At 36.1% G+C, this 16,645-nt stretch overlaps 1 long non-coding RNA gene across 1 annotated transcript; it reads right to left on the reverse strand.

The window, feature by feature from the left end:
* Window positions 1-11,716: 11,716 nt before the first annotated feature.
* On the reverse strand, window positions 11,717-14,997 carry LOC132633952 (uncharacterized). The gene is made up of 3 exons (XR_009579966.1): window positions 14,601-14,997; window positions 12,935-13,129; window positions 11,717-12,077 (listed from the first exon to the last, which is right to left on the reverse strand). It is a non-coding gene; the product is annotated as an uncharacterized LOC132633952 (long non-coding RNA).
* Between the last annotated feature and the right edge of the window lie 1,648 nt (window positions 14,998-16,645).

A 16,645-nucleotide genomic window follows, 5' to 3' on the forward strand; every position in this document is an offset into this window, starting at 1 on the left:
ATACGCATTAGAAATGGAAAGCCCTATGAAAGGCAAGTAAGTGCCTATGACGATGATATCACCATCTCTCATCTTGTGTTATTTCTTATGTTGCTTATTATGCTTATATATTGATATTGATCATGCTTTACATACTCAGTACATTCTTCGTACTGACAAACTTTTGTTTGTGGACGCTGCGTCATGCCCGCAGGTGCACAGGGAGACAGGCTCGATCCATAGCGATATTCTCAGAGACTACATAGTAGAGCTCCATTTCTTTCGGAGCCATAGCTTTTGGGTACTTATTCTTTTGTGTATATAATTATGGGCATAGCGGGGTCCTGTCTCGCTTATGTGATATGTTACACTCTCCTTAGAGGCTCGTAGACATGTGTATATGGTTAGATATGTCTGGCCTTGTCGGCCTATATTTTGTATATCATTTTGATAGCCTCGTCGGCTCATATACATTGATGTGGCATAGATGCCAATGATGATATAAAAGCATTGTTGTCCAATGGGACTAGTATGATGAATGAATAGAAATGTATGTTTAATTGTACGGCTCACCTAGACGTAAGTGAAGTGTAAGCCAAGGGGTGCCCGGGTGGGCTAGCACCGGGCGCTCATCGCGGCCCTCTAGATGGGTCGTGACAGTTTGTCACGCCCCAAATCTGGAGTGGCGTGACCGACACTCGATGCCAAACTAGGCTCGAGCGAACTACACTAAATCTGTGACAGTTTGTCACGCCCAAAATCTCGAGTGGCATGACCGACACTCGATGCCAAACTAGGCTCGAGCGAACTACTCTAAATCTGAAACTTTGAGGAGTAACCCCCGACTTAAACCGGAAAGGCCTACCTGCACACAAACAATACCAACAAGCCGGCGAGGCCACAATCTGGATATATTTATATATATATATATATATATATATATATATATATATATATATATATATATATAAATACTGACTATCTCGTCTAAACTGGGCATACACACCCAAAATATATATACACAACTGAGCAAGCCAACAAGGTTTCTATGATCATACAAAGCCAACAATATCCAACAGACATACACAAACCGACAAGGCTATCACACATAAACACTATATACAGGACTCGTCTACAAGCCTATAAGGAGATGTGTGACTGTACCCTACAATCTGGAATAAAAAATGAAAACTCCAAAGGACCTGGCAACTCAGAACAGAAAAGGAGCTCACTAATCAGCTGAAGTCAGATCCTGCCTACTGGGGAGGTCCATCAATCTGTCGATTTGTACCTGCAGGCATGAATGCAGCGCCCCCGGCAAAAGGGATGTTAGTATGAAATAATGTACCGAGTATATAAGGCAACGATAACTGAAACTGAACTAAAAACAATACAATCTGGAGGCCAAATAATGCCCTGAACATCTCTCCAGACCTGTCTCATATGAAATGCAATATAATACTATCATATATATCTCACTGACCAACTGTCCAGGCAACCGTAAAATCTCATTGGCCAAATAGCCAGGCAATATATCTCACTGACCCGTCGGCCAGGCAATCTGTCTCACTGACCCATAGGCTAGACATATCTGTCTCACTGACCCGTAGGCTAGGCATATCTATCTCACTGACCCATAGGCCAGGCATATCTGTCTCACTGAACCGTAGGCCAGGCATATCTGTCTCACTGCACCGTAGGCCAGGCAAAATAAAAATGTCTCACTGACCAAGTGGCCAGGCTAAAGAAAATGTATATATATATATATATATATATATATATGTTATAGCCCGTATTTTGTACGCTTGGATATTTCAAAGTTGTCGTGGAAAGTTAAGGGCGAGACCATTTTCAAAAAAATTATTTTAACGTACATGTGGTTATGAATATTATTTATGAACATTAGTGTTATGGAAATATTGAGAAAGGTTAAGCGTAAAAAGAGAAACTCACAAAATGGTACATGGTAATAATGTGGAAGGCTAGGGGAAAAATGGTAATATTGAGGAAAGTCGAGGGGCAAAACGGGAATTTTACAAAAGGAGTTCATGAAGGTTCCAAAAAGGGCATATTGGCCATGTGATGGAAATATATGGACCAAAGTGTACATGGTAAGACAATGAGTCATCTTTTATTTCTTTAAGAAAAATTCAAGAAAAAAAGAAGAAAACTCTAGGAAAAGAAAGAAAGGGAGACATGTGGCCATTTCATATTAAGTGGGGGGATAATTGTAAATAATAAAAACACATGGGGTCAAAGCTTGCATAAGAAGACAATTAGTCTTCTTTGACCAATTCAGAAAAATTCAAGAAAAAAGAAAGAAATTTCTAGAGAAATTGAGAGAGAGGCATGTGCCCCTCACATGCTTAAGGAATTACTTATATATATATGAGAGCTTACCCTTTAATTCAAGACAAGCAAGAACAACAACAAAAAAAAAAAAGGAGAAAGACTAAGGGGCTATTCGGCCCCCTCCCCACCAACAAAAACCTTGGATAATTTTTCACCAAAAAATATTCTCTCCTAGCTAAACAACTAATTGAAGGGTCCTTAGCAAAGTAGAGTGTTCATTGGAGCAAGAAAAACACAAATTCTTGAAAGTTACAATCTTGGCCAAAAAGGAAGATAAGAGGAGAAGGTAAGAATTCACGATCTTTTACATGTTATGGATGTTTATGTATGTTGTAGCATGTGGAAATGAATGAAATTCATGAAGTATGTGTATGTATGGTGTTGGCCGAATGGAGTAATTGTTGTGTAGAAATGATGAATTAATTTTATTTTAGTAGTTTGATTGTTGTGTTGTGAATTCCATAATGTAAAATGGATGAAGAACATGAGATCATGCATGTTGAAGTTGTGGCCATGTATGTGGTATGGTGGCCGAAAATGGTGGGGTTGTGTAAGACAAGTGAATTGATTTTATTTTGTACTTTGGTTGTTGTGTTGTGGATTTTATGTTGCGAATAAAAGCTTAATGATCTTAATAAAGTTGTAGTAGTTGGAGACTTGTTTTAGAGGGTTATGTAAATTGGACATAATGTTCTTGCATGCATGGAAGGTAATGTTGTTAGTGTATAACTCATGAATTTAGAAGTAAAGGATGTGGTTGGAAGATTGTAAGGTTGGGGTTGTTGAATTGAATTGAGTTGAATTGAATTGAATTGAATTGAATGTTGGAGTGTTGCTAGAATAAATTGCTAGCATTGTTGTTGGTTTGGACGAGTTGAATTCCCGGATTGTTGTTGATTGAAATTGGCCAAGATAGATTATTGGGGACGGTGTATTTACAGGGGAAATGCTGCCGATATTTCGGTAGACAAAGTGGTACTTTAAGAATCAACTTCTAAATGCCCTAATTAATGTTTGGTAAATGTGACCAAATGTAGATTTTGAAGAAATTGGAACTTGAATTTGGAGGAGCGTAAGGAGCAGAAAAAGGTATGTAAGGCTTTACCCTTCCTTCTTTGGCATGTCTTAGACATAATAGGATTGGATACGAGCCTCGGGGACAACCCTATTCTCCGGAATCCGCGTCTAAATTTGCCCCTTTTTCATTTAGTAGAATTGAATTAGACATTTCATGAATAGTTCGAAGAATTGCCTAAATATCTAAAACTTGCACAAATGAGACCCGACTACCTTAAAACTCTCACAAGTGACGTCATAAAAATGTAACGTACGTAAATTGTGTACGCCGCCTCATTTGACCCGAGGTGGGCCCATTGTTCTCGGATTTTCTTTATTGTTCCGTTTATCAAACAATAAGTGTTATAACTATTCTAATGAGAATATTTCTATGATGACAATGGTAACGATGATGTTAAGGAAGAGAAAATGTCTATGATGAGTATGACAAGAATGATTCCATGACTAAGAGTGTCAAGTTAAGGATTCAATATGAGCATGAAAGTATCATACTAGATCTTGATCTTTAATTCTATTCCTTGGTTATGACCCTATTTTCTAAAGATTTCAAAGCATATGAATTGACGTTTATGATGTCCATGATTTCATTCTATGTTTTCTTTTAATGCTATTCTCTGTTGATAGTCTCGCCTTATGATTATCGTTCCTTCAAGGTGAGACAAACGACCATGGTTATTCCATAATGAAATCGGAGGTTACCGACCTTACGTCACTCTGATAGAGTTGTAGCTTTCACTTGGGCTCTCATGCATGCTTTGTAATTATATATGTATTTTTTTTATGACACCGTGCCTACATGGCCGGGCAGTATAACACCGTGTCGTCCAACAGGCGGCTGGGCAGACACACCACTATAGTGGGCAGTTTATACCCCGGACGCGGGAGGCCCGGACACGGGCTTACACACCGATCCTATATGGACGGGCAGTTTACACACCGTTCCTACTTGGACGGGCAGCTTACTTATAGATATTTATATGTTTTTTTTAAAGAAAGCTAGCATGCATGGCATCCGCCCTAAGGGGCACCCAGATGTATAGGTTACTCTTTTATCTCATGGTATGCTCAGACAGAAGTACACCGTACCTGTATAGTCGGGCAGTTTATATGTATATGTTTATATGTTGTTTCAAGAGGGAAAGTTAGCTTACATGATATCTGCCTTAAGAGGTAAACAGAGGTACAGGTCATTTTCTTATTCTATACTGTTCTTTATGTCTTTTCCATGATCTTATGTTACTACTCTTGCCTTACATACTCGGTACATTGTTCGTACTGACCCCTTTTCTTCGGGGGCTGCATTTCATGCCGCGCAGGTACACCCAGATGAGTTGAAGCTATTATAGAGACGTTCCAGCGAAGTTGGCGAGCTCCATTTGGCCCTGGAGTGTAGCCGAGTCAGCGTATTATGCTATGAGGTTTTGTTCGAAGTTAGAGACTTTGCAGACAGAGTTGTGGGTACAGAGTGTCGATATTGTGATCGGCTCCACCAGCCAACGTGTCATTGTATTATGTCATAAAATCCATGTGATTGCAGAATCAGTTTGGTTTGAGTACGATGGAAAAAGAAATTGAAAGCCTTATTATGTTTTTCATTTTTATTGATGTAAGAGTCTAAGGAAATTAAGTATGTAATAAGAGTCAGCGGGTTCGCTCGGCTCCGAGTATAGGGTCGGGTGCCCATCACACCCTAATAAAGTCGGGGTGTGACAATATACATGCAGTATATCATGCATATGCTGAAAAATATTGATACTATAACATGTCTCTTCTGTCTCTCTATAAACTCAAGGACATAAGAAGGGGATATGGCCCATCAGAATGATTAACATAACACTCTGAAACTACGCAACAATATGACAAGCTCTACTTTGATAAATATCTAGTCACAAGGGTCCATTACGCTCTTACCATATGCTGACACCTAATTTTCACCGCATAAAACATATATTTTAATTTCCATATTTCCCGAGTCCAAGACGGGGTGAGGATGCCCTTTAAAAATTAAAAATTAAAATTTTTTTAGAAAACTACAAAACTGACGTTTAATTATTATTTTCATAAAAATTAACGATTACAAGGAATTACGGGTTATTTACTTTCACAAACGTGATTTGAAAAGAAGATACACATTCCGTTCCGTCTAGCTCGGTAAAATTGTTAATTAAAACAACGTATGACTTACGGTACTCTTGACTGCATTTTTCACATTTTTTAAAGATTGCTCGGAACTATGTCAATATTCGGCTCGTTTTAAAGCTTGCATTTTTACTTTACGAGTTTTTATTTTTATTTATCCTAAATGATTAATATATTTAGCTGTATATACATTTATAATATATAGTCCATTAAATAAGAAGGGGGTTAATTTAAATGTTTTTAAAACTTAAAGGGGGGGGGGGGGGGTTTCTTTTTAAAAAAGGGGAGTGGAAGTTTATTAAAATAAACTCCCCCCTCCCCCCCCCCCCCCCCCCCCCCCCCGCACATTTTCATTACCACCCGCACCCTCGTCTTTTTTTCTCTCACCCAAATGAGGCGATTTTTCTAGGGTTTGATCGCGAGTTTGATTCAGCCACTTCCATGACTGTTTCAGGCCTAATTTTGGGGGTTTTCATCCCCATCCTCTGTTTTATCAACGATTCAATTCACATTCAATTCCTAAAATTACCCCTAATAAGGGTGTTACCCGAATCCTTTCAAGTATTGAGGATGCCATGGGCGGATTCATGAACTCTTAGCCATCTTGTGCTACTCAATACAAATTTGAAGGGGTTTTAGGGGAAACTCCCTTAGGATTTTGTGGTTGGGTACGAATTTAGGAGGGTTTCTATCCATTAGTACATTTGTTTACGTTATTGTCCTATGATTGTACCTATTTTGATGACTAGTGTACAATTTCCTAATTTTATGGGATTGTTAGATAAATTTTGGTACAATATCGTTGTTTTCTTGTTTGTACGTGCTTAGGTGTAAACAATTCTGTTAGAATATAGTACATTTGGGCATATTTGCTGAGAATTAATCTGTCCTTTAGGGGAATTTAGATATTTTTTAATGTTGGGTAAGATTTGAGGGGGGGGGGGGGGGAATTTCAGTTGGGATAATTATTTTTATTCCTATTTCTATCCCTAAACCCTAATTTGATTGCTATAAATAACAAGCCATATGGCTGTTTTAAGGGTCTTTTTTTTTTCTGAAAAACATTCCTAAGTTAAAAACAACACAAAGTGTTCTAGCCTACAAAATACAATACATATACATTATGTATATACTACAAAAAAGCAGAAACATACCACTGATATATACTAAATATACCGCTCTACTAAAAACCATAAGATATATATACTACTTTCTACTTAATATATATAGAATACGTAAAACTTTGAAGAAGAAAGGGCTTATTATTAAGGTGTCAAGTGTTGGTGTTTGAAGAGTTGATTCAATACCCTCTATTTTGGTCTTTGGGTTTCCCCAATAAGAGGTAATTCCTTTTTTTCAATCGTTGTTTTATTTTAGGTTTTGATTATTTGCTGTCTTATGCTTGTTCAATATTAGAATGCTATAAATAATTAGTATGTTTCTTTATGTTGTTATTCTATTCTGTTTTTTTTATTCAAGTCTATAAAATAAGTTAAGTCTAAATCATGTCATGTCAAGTAGATACAATGCCTTGTTAGTTTAATTAAATGAGAAGAAATAGATAAAATGGGGGATTTTAGGCTCTTAAGTTTTAGTTTAAAGGTAGCAAGTTAGATGGTTATGGTAAGCAGTCATAGTTGGTGATAATCTGTATTTAGGCTATAATCTTATACTTCTCAGTTCTGTGTTTTGTGAAAATATGTGGTTGTTGAGACTGTAACTTATAGTTGTTGGAAAATTACTCTTCAATGTTCATAAATGACTTGCTTTGGCTTATTGGGTCACTGGACCATACCTGGTTGTTAAATTAGTTAAATATGATCACTATTAGTTACTTAAGTTCATTTTAGAGTAGTATACTTGCTTGATATGTTGAAAACTTGTCACGACCCAACCCCGTAGGCCGTGACTTGTGCCCGAATTGGACACTCATATTTATCTGTTAACTCTAATAATTTATAATTAGCATGTCATGATCTCATTTGTATGTAAGAAGATAGTGAGTTATTTAGATTTGTCAAGTTCTGTATGCCTTAGTCATCCATCTCCCGAGGAGTTGCACTTATCAAACAACCACATTTATATATATTCCTAAGCAAGCCGACAAGGCTGCCACGATATACAAAATACCAAACATACACACATATGCAAGCCGACAAGGCTGCCATTACGACTGGGTACGCCCCAAACTTAAGTCAAAACATAAAACGCATCAACAACTGTAAACAGACCCACACCGATGTCCACAGACTTCTAAGAGTAACGACCGTATTATGTGGCGGGACAGGGCCCCGCCGTACCCAAATAAACACATACGGACACAACATAAGGAGGTTATACCACAAGCTAGCTCCGGAACAAAGGAGCAGCCCAAAATAGCTGAAGGATGATCTAAGCTGGCGGATCTCCAAAGCGAGCGTCTGTACCTGCGGGCATGAACGCAGCCCCCCGAAGGAAGGGGGTCAGTACGGAATATGTACTGAATATGTAAAGCTTGAAACATAGTATAGACTTATATTGAGACACGGTACATAGGATGCATTGCAACAACAGAATTTCATAAAACTTGCCTTTGAACATATTTCATCTGTATCATTCTCATATCATTGCTATTATAGAGTTTTGTAGTCAAAGCTGCATAATCATTCTGTATAAAACATACATGACGTGTCCCGGCCCTTTTTATGAGGGACTCGGTAATTTAAAATCATAGCATCATAACATAAACATAGACGTGTCCCGGCCCTTTCCTGAGGGACTCGGTAATAAGGAATATGCCCTCCTGGCCACCATCATCTCCATATCATCATATCATCATATCATCACATCATCACATCATCATATCATCATCATATATATATACATAACGTGTCCCGGCCCTCTAGTGAGGGGCTCGGTGATTAATATAATAAATGTGCGCACGAAAACGTACCCTGGCCCGGGACTCAGTGAAGGATATAGCGGTAAGCACGAGCAGAATAATAAACAACCACATATATGCAAATCATCTTTTTAGACTCAAGGGATAAGCAACTAACCCGCTCTAAGTGTCAAAATAATGTTCACCTTCAGTTCATTTCAAGTCTCATAACAAACTATTACAAGAAACGTTTTAGACTTCATGTACATATGTCACTTTAATATGGTATAGCTTTTGGAAGTCAAGTATGTCTTTAGTTGTGCAATTCTTTAAGTATAGGAACTTTCATGCATCGTTCATTAGTCACTCATACTGTAGGTACATGACAATAACATTAGTGAAATATAGATTCATAAGCCATACATGAACTAGAGAATAGAATTTACCCCAAAATTCATATCGTTTCATTCTTACGTCTAGGACATGCCAAAAGAAAGAAGGAATAGGCTTTACATACCTTTTGCGTTTAGTTGTATTACGTTTAAGTAATCGATTAGCTAATGTTAATGTGAATGCTCTTGAAGGTAGAAACGTGAATATTGAAGAGAAGCGTTCAAGCGATAGAGTAGCTAGACAAAAAGGTATGTAAGACCAATCCTTTCTTTCTAAGGCATGAATCTTTCAAATTTTCCATGATCTTCCTATACGATGGAGACTATGAGTCCATGAATATACAAGCTACACACGCATATGATTAAGAAAGGAAATACGATACGAGCATGATAATGATGATGATGAATATAAGTATGTTTTCAAATATGCTTCTCTTTGCGTACGCTCACCTTAAATCGTTAGTTCCTTCAAGGTGAGATATGATGTTGATGATTACTCCATAATACAATCGGGAGTTCACGACCTTATGTCACCCCGGCATAGCCATAGTTGCCTTCAAATCCAAATGTATGTTTTTAATGATAAATGTATAATGATGCTAAGATCAATAACGTTAAGTTATGAATATTATGATGAGAATATGATAAGTTTATGACATGTATATGATGCTATCACACCGCGCCTAGATAGCCGGACATGTCACCGCTAATGCGGGCTGCTTATGATTACATCGTGCCTAGATGGCCGGACATGTCACCGCTAATGCGGGCTGCTTATGATTACACCGTTCCTAGAGGGCCGGACATGACACCACTAGTGGGCGGCATATGATGGTTACCCGGACGCGGGTTAACGATGAGGATTATGATGTGATGATATACGCGCTGTGATGACGTATGTATTATGTTTATATAAATATACGATATATGTATGAGATGTATTCACCTATGAAACTTATGCAGGTTATACCTTCCTCTTATGGCTCATGATTCTTCTATTATGTTCATTTCGTTCTTGTCTTACATGCTCAGTACAATGTTCGTACTGACGTCCGTTTTCTTTGGACGCTGTGTTCATGCCCACAGGTAGACAGGGAGGCGAGCTTGATCCTGACTCGTAGGAGCGGTCAGCTGACTAGAGAGCACTCCATTGTCCGGAGGTGCTACTTGGTTCACTCTTTTGTGTATATATATATATATATATATGTATATATGTATATGTATTTTGGGCACGACGGGGTCTTGTCCCGTCCATATGTCTAGTACTCTAGTAGAGGCTTGTAGATACGCATGTCTGAGTAGTATGGTCTCACGATGCTACGATTGTATATATATATATATATATATATATATATATATATATATATATATTATTTTGTTAGCCGAAAGACTTATGTATATGGAAGTATTTATGTTCTCAAATGACAAATGATTTTCTTATGATTTGAGTATGAAATTGATAAAAGAACGTTTAATGAGTATGATGAGTAGTAGAACGAGTGGTGCTTGGCGGTTAGCCCCGGATACCCGTCACGGCTCCTAGCTGGATCGTGACAGGTTGACCCGGCCCAGTTAGTAAGATAAAGTTAAAGAAGTTACCTATAGAGAAGTTACCACTACGGGCAGCATTAGAAATGTGGATCTGTTGATTTTGATGTAAGACTTCTCCGTCAAAACTTCTTTATCTCTTAAAAAAGAGCTAGACCAAAATACTTTTCCATTTTTTTGTGAAAAATATATGATAGCAATATACACACAAAGCAGAAAAAAGGGCATCTAGTTCGTGAAAAAATACTTTGTTTCCAACCGATTCAAAGTTTGACTTGGGGTTCTTTTGGTCAAAAGTTTAACGATTCTTCCGCTGCGTTAAGGTACACAATTCATTGTTCTTGCTCCGTATTATTTTTTACATTGACATTAAAGCCATTGTTGTGTACTTTGTTGATTGAATACACAATTAAATCGTAGTTTATTATTTGGGTTTGTGAGTCTGTTTATTCTTTGCAATATCTTTTGAATATCTAGTTCTGAAACAAAAGAACGTTAACAGTATTCTTGAAATAGATGTCGCATTAGTGAGATAATTTCACTAAGAGATGAAATTTAAATCTCAAATCAGTATTAGTGTGGGGTTGTGCCAAAATCCTTCTCAGAATGGAACTCACAGTTTCAATTTTTTCTTGTGTCTCGCTTTTGGAGAAGTGCTTTGTTTGTGACTTTTGTTTTGAATGTTGTTGTGTGACTTACCGAAAAGAACCGTTCTTTGTTTTAAAGGTTTGAGCAATGTTGCAAATTCAATTTCTTTTAAAGGAGGCAATGATAAATCTAGTTGTTGACTTTTCAATACCATTTCAAGTAAAATAATTGCAAGGTATCACTACTAAAATAACAACGATTTTCGACCAAAAATTTCGACCACACGCGATCGAAAAAGCCTTTATTTCGACCAATTTTTTGACCACACGCGTAGGTCGATAACAGCTTGGTCGAAAAAAAAATTCGACCACGTGTGGTCGAAATCACATTCTACCGAAATTAAGGGAAAAATTGTTTTCGACCACATGTGGTCGAAAAAATTATTTTTATATTAAATTATATTTAAATTTTTCGACTATGTGTGGTCGAAAACATTATTTATATTTAAATATAAAAATTCAATTTCGACCACATGTGGTCGAAATTGTAAATTGGGCCCAGAATTTCGACCACATGTGGTCGAAATTTAGCAAGGTTCTTGCAGATTTCGACCACATGTGGTCGAAATTGAATTTTTCTGGATACAATTTCGACCACATGTGGTCGAAATTGTGAAATATCTGGACTAATTTTCGACCACCTGTGGTCGAAATTCTGGAATATTTTTTTTCAGCATTTGTCTGTTTTTGACATCCCACCTGCCAATTTTCAAATAACCAAATTCATCAACCAAAACAGTCATCCAATTCATCAACAATGCAACACAACAACCATAAACAATGTTTGAACATTTAAACATTATCCATTCAAACACTTAAACATCATAGATTACGTTCAAACACTTAAACATCTTAAAATTAAAAGTACTTCTCGTTCAAATTAAAACTACATTCATATACATATCCATTTAAACATAGCAGAATTAGAATCCAAAAGCACATTAATCAAAAAAGTCAATGTTCGGTGCTAGAGACATGATCCGTATCCTGCCCACTAGACTCATCGACAAGAGCATGATTTATGTCATCCAAAAAGTTTTGCGCTACTAAATCATGATGTTCCGGCTTCCAAGAAAACTTTCTCTGCAAAGAAATTAATATGATTAGGGAGCATATTAAAGGAATATCCCATAAACAATCAACATATAGTATTTTACTACAAATATTAAATACCAATGAGTTGCTACCAATAGAAATCGAGACAGACAGTATAGAGGTAATACTATTACTCGAAAATGAAAAATATATTTATAACATTTTACATGAGTGCAGATTGTTGATGGACTAATTGAGGAATCCAAGAATCAAGTATAATTTGCTAGCAAAGCAAGGGACCAAGCTAGCCAGTTCTAATGTTTTCATCCAACCAATTCCACATATGTTTACCATTTCATTGTTAAATATGGCAGATAAAATGGGAATAAATTTTGTTAAAAATATGCCAGCTAGAACCTGTAAATAATTTGGCTAGATTTGATAATTTGAGTATTTGCTTCTATTGATTGTGTAACGACACTTCTGTAGTTTTTACACAGGAAAATGCGCAAATGAAAGAAATATAAAAACTTATAACACCTCGAAACCAACAATTATTTATTAACCCTTCTCAATACACTAACTTTAACATCCGATGAACGAAATATCATAACCATCCATAAGTAAAATTAAGTACCCACACTTCTTATAGTTTCCTAGCAAATATGAAGTTCATCCCTTACCTTTCAAATAGCTTGCCAACAAATTCATTAATGAAGATCATTTATATATTTAATTGCCTAGTGGACTGTGAACTCTGGGAAAAATACTAAATGGTTGAACAAATAGATTTGAATGAGCTAACCATATTGATGTCAATGATATCCTCATGGACGCTATAATAGTAGACATTATTCTTTGAATATCAGTAAACTAATAGGATAACCTGGTTCAAAACAACTTACTAATAAAAAGGAATGGCGACTTCAACAAAACAAAGTACATCCTCGAATGTGATAGAGACACTCAGCAGCCAAACTCTGCTGCAAGGTAGAATTAAGCGATATGCTAACATATCAAAAGGAAACAAACCAATTTATAAAGGACCAATAGATGCATTGGCCGCCACCCACCGAATGTAACAATAATCAAATTTTGTCCTGCATATGCAATTATAAAAATGAGTAAATACATTCAATGAACATTAACATAAAAAATTAAGAATGCTTCTATTTGCACAAATTAGTAATAATATGCTGGTCCTTGCCATATGAAAGCATTTATTTTTCTCTTCTTTTTCTGCTTGTCCAGATATTAGATTCATCATCACATACATATTTTGTATTTTTAAAGAGAAAGCAAAAAGATATGACTTTTTACATATCTCACCAATAATATAATCTGTTTTATCTGTACTCAACTTTGTGACACAATTATATTCGGCCTCCATCATGTAATAGTATCTCAAACATCAAGCTATACCATTAATGCACTCCATGTCGTGTATGGAATATAGGGAGCAGGCAGTCTCAACTAAGAGAACAATCCCTGCACTCCCATTTGTTGCAATGCATTACCCATAAACGCAGAACATTAAGAGCTTAGACGACATTTCTCTCTTTCAACATAGCACCTTACTTTTCAAATTCCTTAGACATTTGATGCATTGACTCATATCAAACTTTGAACACATCTAAGGAATTAACAGACTGTAATCAGAAACATGAGTAAGTCGCAAACAATAATTATGTATCTGAGGGATTGCAGACAAAGTAAATGTGCTATTTAAGTATACATCAGGTGTTGTATGAAACAAATAGCACACTTAAGCTGAAGGATGTGCTGCTTTTGAACAAATGAACAAATACAATCATGTACCAAAACCTTTGGGCATTTCAAAAACTAACCATTTCAATCTTGTGCCTAGTAGCTTCCTTTCACAGGATTTCAGTTTCCTCTAGATGGATATATGGTACAAGCTCGGGAATGAGGCACATATTAATTTAGAATAGTAACTCCAAAATAAAAGATGGCCCGTGAAATAAAATAGAGCGTGCAATGAGTAACACAATGGTAGTTGTAGAAGAAAACTTATGTACCTGTGATTCTTTATCTACTTCCTGCTAAGCAATAAACTCTATTCACACCAATTACCACTGGTCCACCAAATGTCTCATCCCCACCAAAAAATATTAAAGCTTGGTGTGTCGATCTCACATAAATTGGGGCTTTCAGTTATCTTTGTGAATTTATAAGCAGATCCATACATTCAACCAGCTAAGTTTTTATTGTTTAAACATTCAATCAGCTATTTCGATCCATCGTCTCATCCATCAAGAAATAAAGTAAGCACAACTGGATATTTTGCAACATAAATTCATTTACCCCTACCTTTGCTACAAATGCAACAACAACATTCAATTTCAATATTTCATTCCATTTCAATTGAAAACTCTAAAAAAAATAAAAAATAACATGATACCAATCCCAAAAAAACTATTTGACAATAAAGAAAAGTTATCGAATCTACTAAATATGGAAGGCAATGCAACTAATAACATGGTGTTGAAATACATTCTTGAGAACTAGTTCAATTTAGCGCTTGTATTCATGAGAATAAAAAAAAAATACCTTAACAGCCACGAATACGGCGGTGGAGACGCTGATGGTCGGGAAAGGAGGTGGCTGCGAGTTAAGCGTCGATGGGTGGTGGGGCAGTCGGGTGGGGGAGGCGTCTAAGGAGGTGGGGTCGTAGGCAGTCGGGTGGTGGGAGGCGTAGAGAGAGGAGAGGGAGAGAGGAAAGAGAGAGAAAGAGAAGGAGCAAAAATAAAACGAAAACAGACCCAATCGGGACTAAAAAAAATCTGTTCAAATTTTCGATCACATGTAGTCGAAATTAGTTTTTTATTTTTATTTTTTAATTAATTATTTTATATTTATAAAATTTAATTATGTATAAAATATTTTTTTCCCATTTATTATTTTTACAAAAATTAATTTCGACCACACGTGGTCGAAATTCACTTTTTCAGTTAAAAAATCGACCCAGTGTGATCGAAATCCTATAAAAAGTTTAATAAAAATTAAATTCTGCAAATTTCGACCACATGTGGTCGATTTTTTTCCGACCAAAATTGTGGTCGAAATTTTTTGGTCGAAAATGCCCCTTTTTTTTAGTAGTGTATGTGGTTTCCAACAGATCATGTCCGTATTTATGTTCTTAATTGATTTGGTAATTGTAATTGCATCACTGGAAATAGGGAAATTCTTGTCCCAATTTTGCCTTTTTCAAAGTTTCAATGACAATGTTTATTCTCCTTGGAGTTTTCATGATGACTTCATGATGAGATAAAGAAGTCAAATATTTTAATTAATGTTTATGAGTATGACATGATCTAATTTTCAATTGCTGTTACTTTTGCTGAAACCTTTGCAATAAGAAAGATTAGTATTTTTTTTTTTAATGATTTCTAGTCATTTTTCCCACTGTAATAGTATCTTGACATTTTCTTTTCTATCTATACGTAATTGGGTATTTGTTTTCATGTAACTATTATAGTAAATGTTGTATTATTAAATGATACTGTCTGCATCTCAAAATCAGAAGAAATCTTTCTTGATGTTAAACTAAGACATCATGGCATTTTTATTTACAAACATTGTGTCTGTTTCTTACTAAAGAAAATGAGAGCAGTACTCAAAATAATTGTTAATAGTTGATACCCTATATACCAAAGTCAAGACATGATCTTTCTTTTACTTGATATATTAGTGGTCATGAAAATTAATTTTTTGTTATAAAATAAACTTGTTTAGTCCTGATGGCCCTTAAACATATTTTTGTCTTCTACGAGTAAGTGTGACATACGTTGTCACATTGAATGGTATAGCCACTCTTATTGTTTCCTTGTTCCTTTTTCAGATAAGGCTGGACAGGTACAAGCTCGAAGTAATCCAAACGGGAGTTCTCGAAATCGAGCAAGGAGACAATGTAGAAGAGTACGTCGTTATAGGATATATTCCCGAGGGTGTGAAGTCATAAGGAATGATGTCCCCAAAATCTGTTAAGGGATCAAAGGGTTGTACTAAGGAAAGGAGAGAAGAAACTTCAGAGATTTTAAAATATTCAAAAGGTTTCCAAATGCTTCAGTACCTGAAGATATTCACCTTTATCAGTTAAAACTAGTTGAACTGGCTAATTATAATGTAATCACGCACATGACCAGATTTACCTTGGCCCGAGGGATGTCACGTGACACTGATTTATCGAATTTTTTAGTAGATATACATATATAAATAATAAATGAAACAAAACTAGAAGGTAACAAAAATAAAAGAACATTACTTGTAACAAAGATGTACATTGGCCTGTTGGTTGGGCGTTCAAGCTTTAAGTGAGAGGTTGCAGGTTCAAACTTTCTCAAATTCTTTTTTTTTTCTCTTACACTTTCGTTTAAATCCTAAAAGAACTAAGCACTTAAATAAAAATCCCAGATGACACCGCTTATGAAAAATCCTGCGTACGCTACTGATCAGGGATTGAGAAGCTTTAGCAATTTTAGCAGACTCTTTCCGAGAACCTTGGAGTGATAATTAATTGATATTTATCACGAGGTTTGGCCAAGTCAACCTTTTTGGGTGTATGTTCGGATATTTGAAGACAAGTGAGAGAATTA

Source organism: Lycium barbarum, chromosome 3 (assembly GCF_019175385.1).
Source record: "Lycium barbarum isolate Lr01 chromosome 3, ASM1917538v2, whole genome shotgun sequence".
Taxonomy (NCBI): domain Eukaryota; kingdom Viridiplantae; phylum Streptophyta; class Magnoliopsida; order Solanales; family Solanaceae; genus Lycium; species Lycium barbarum.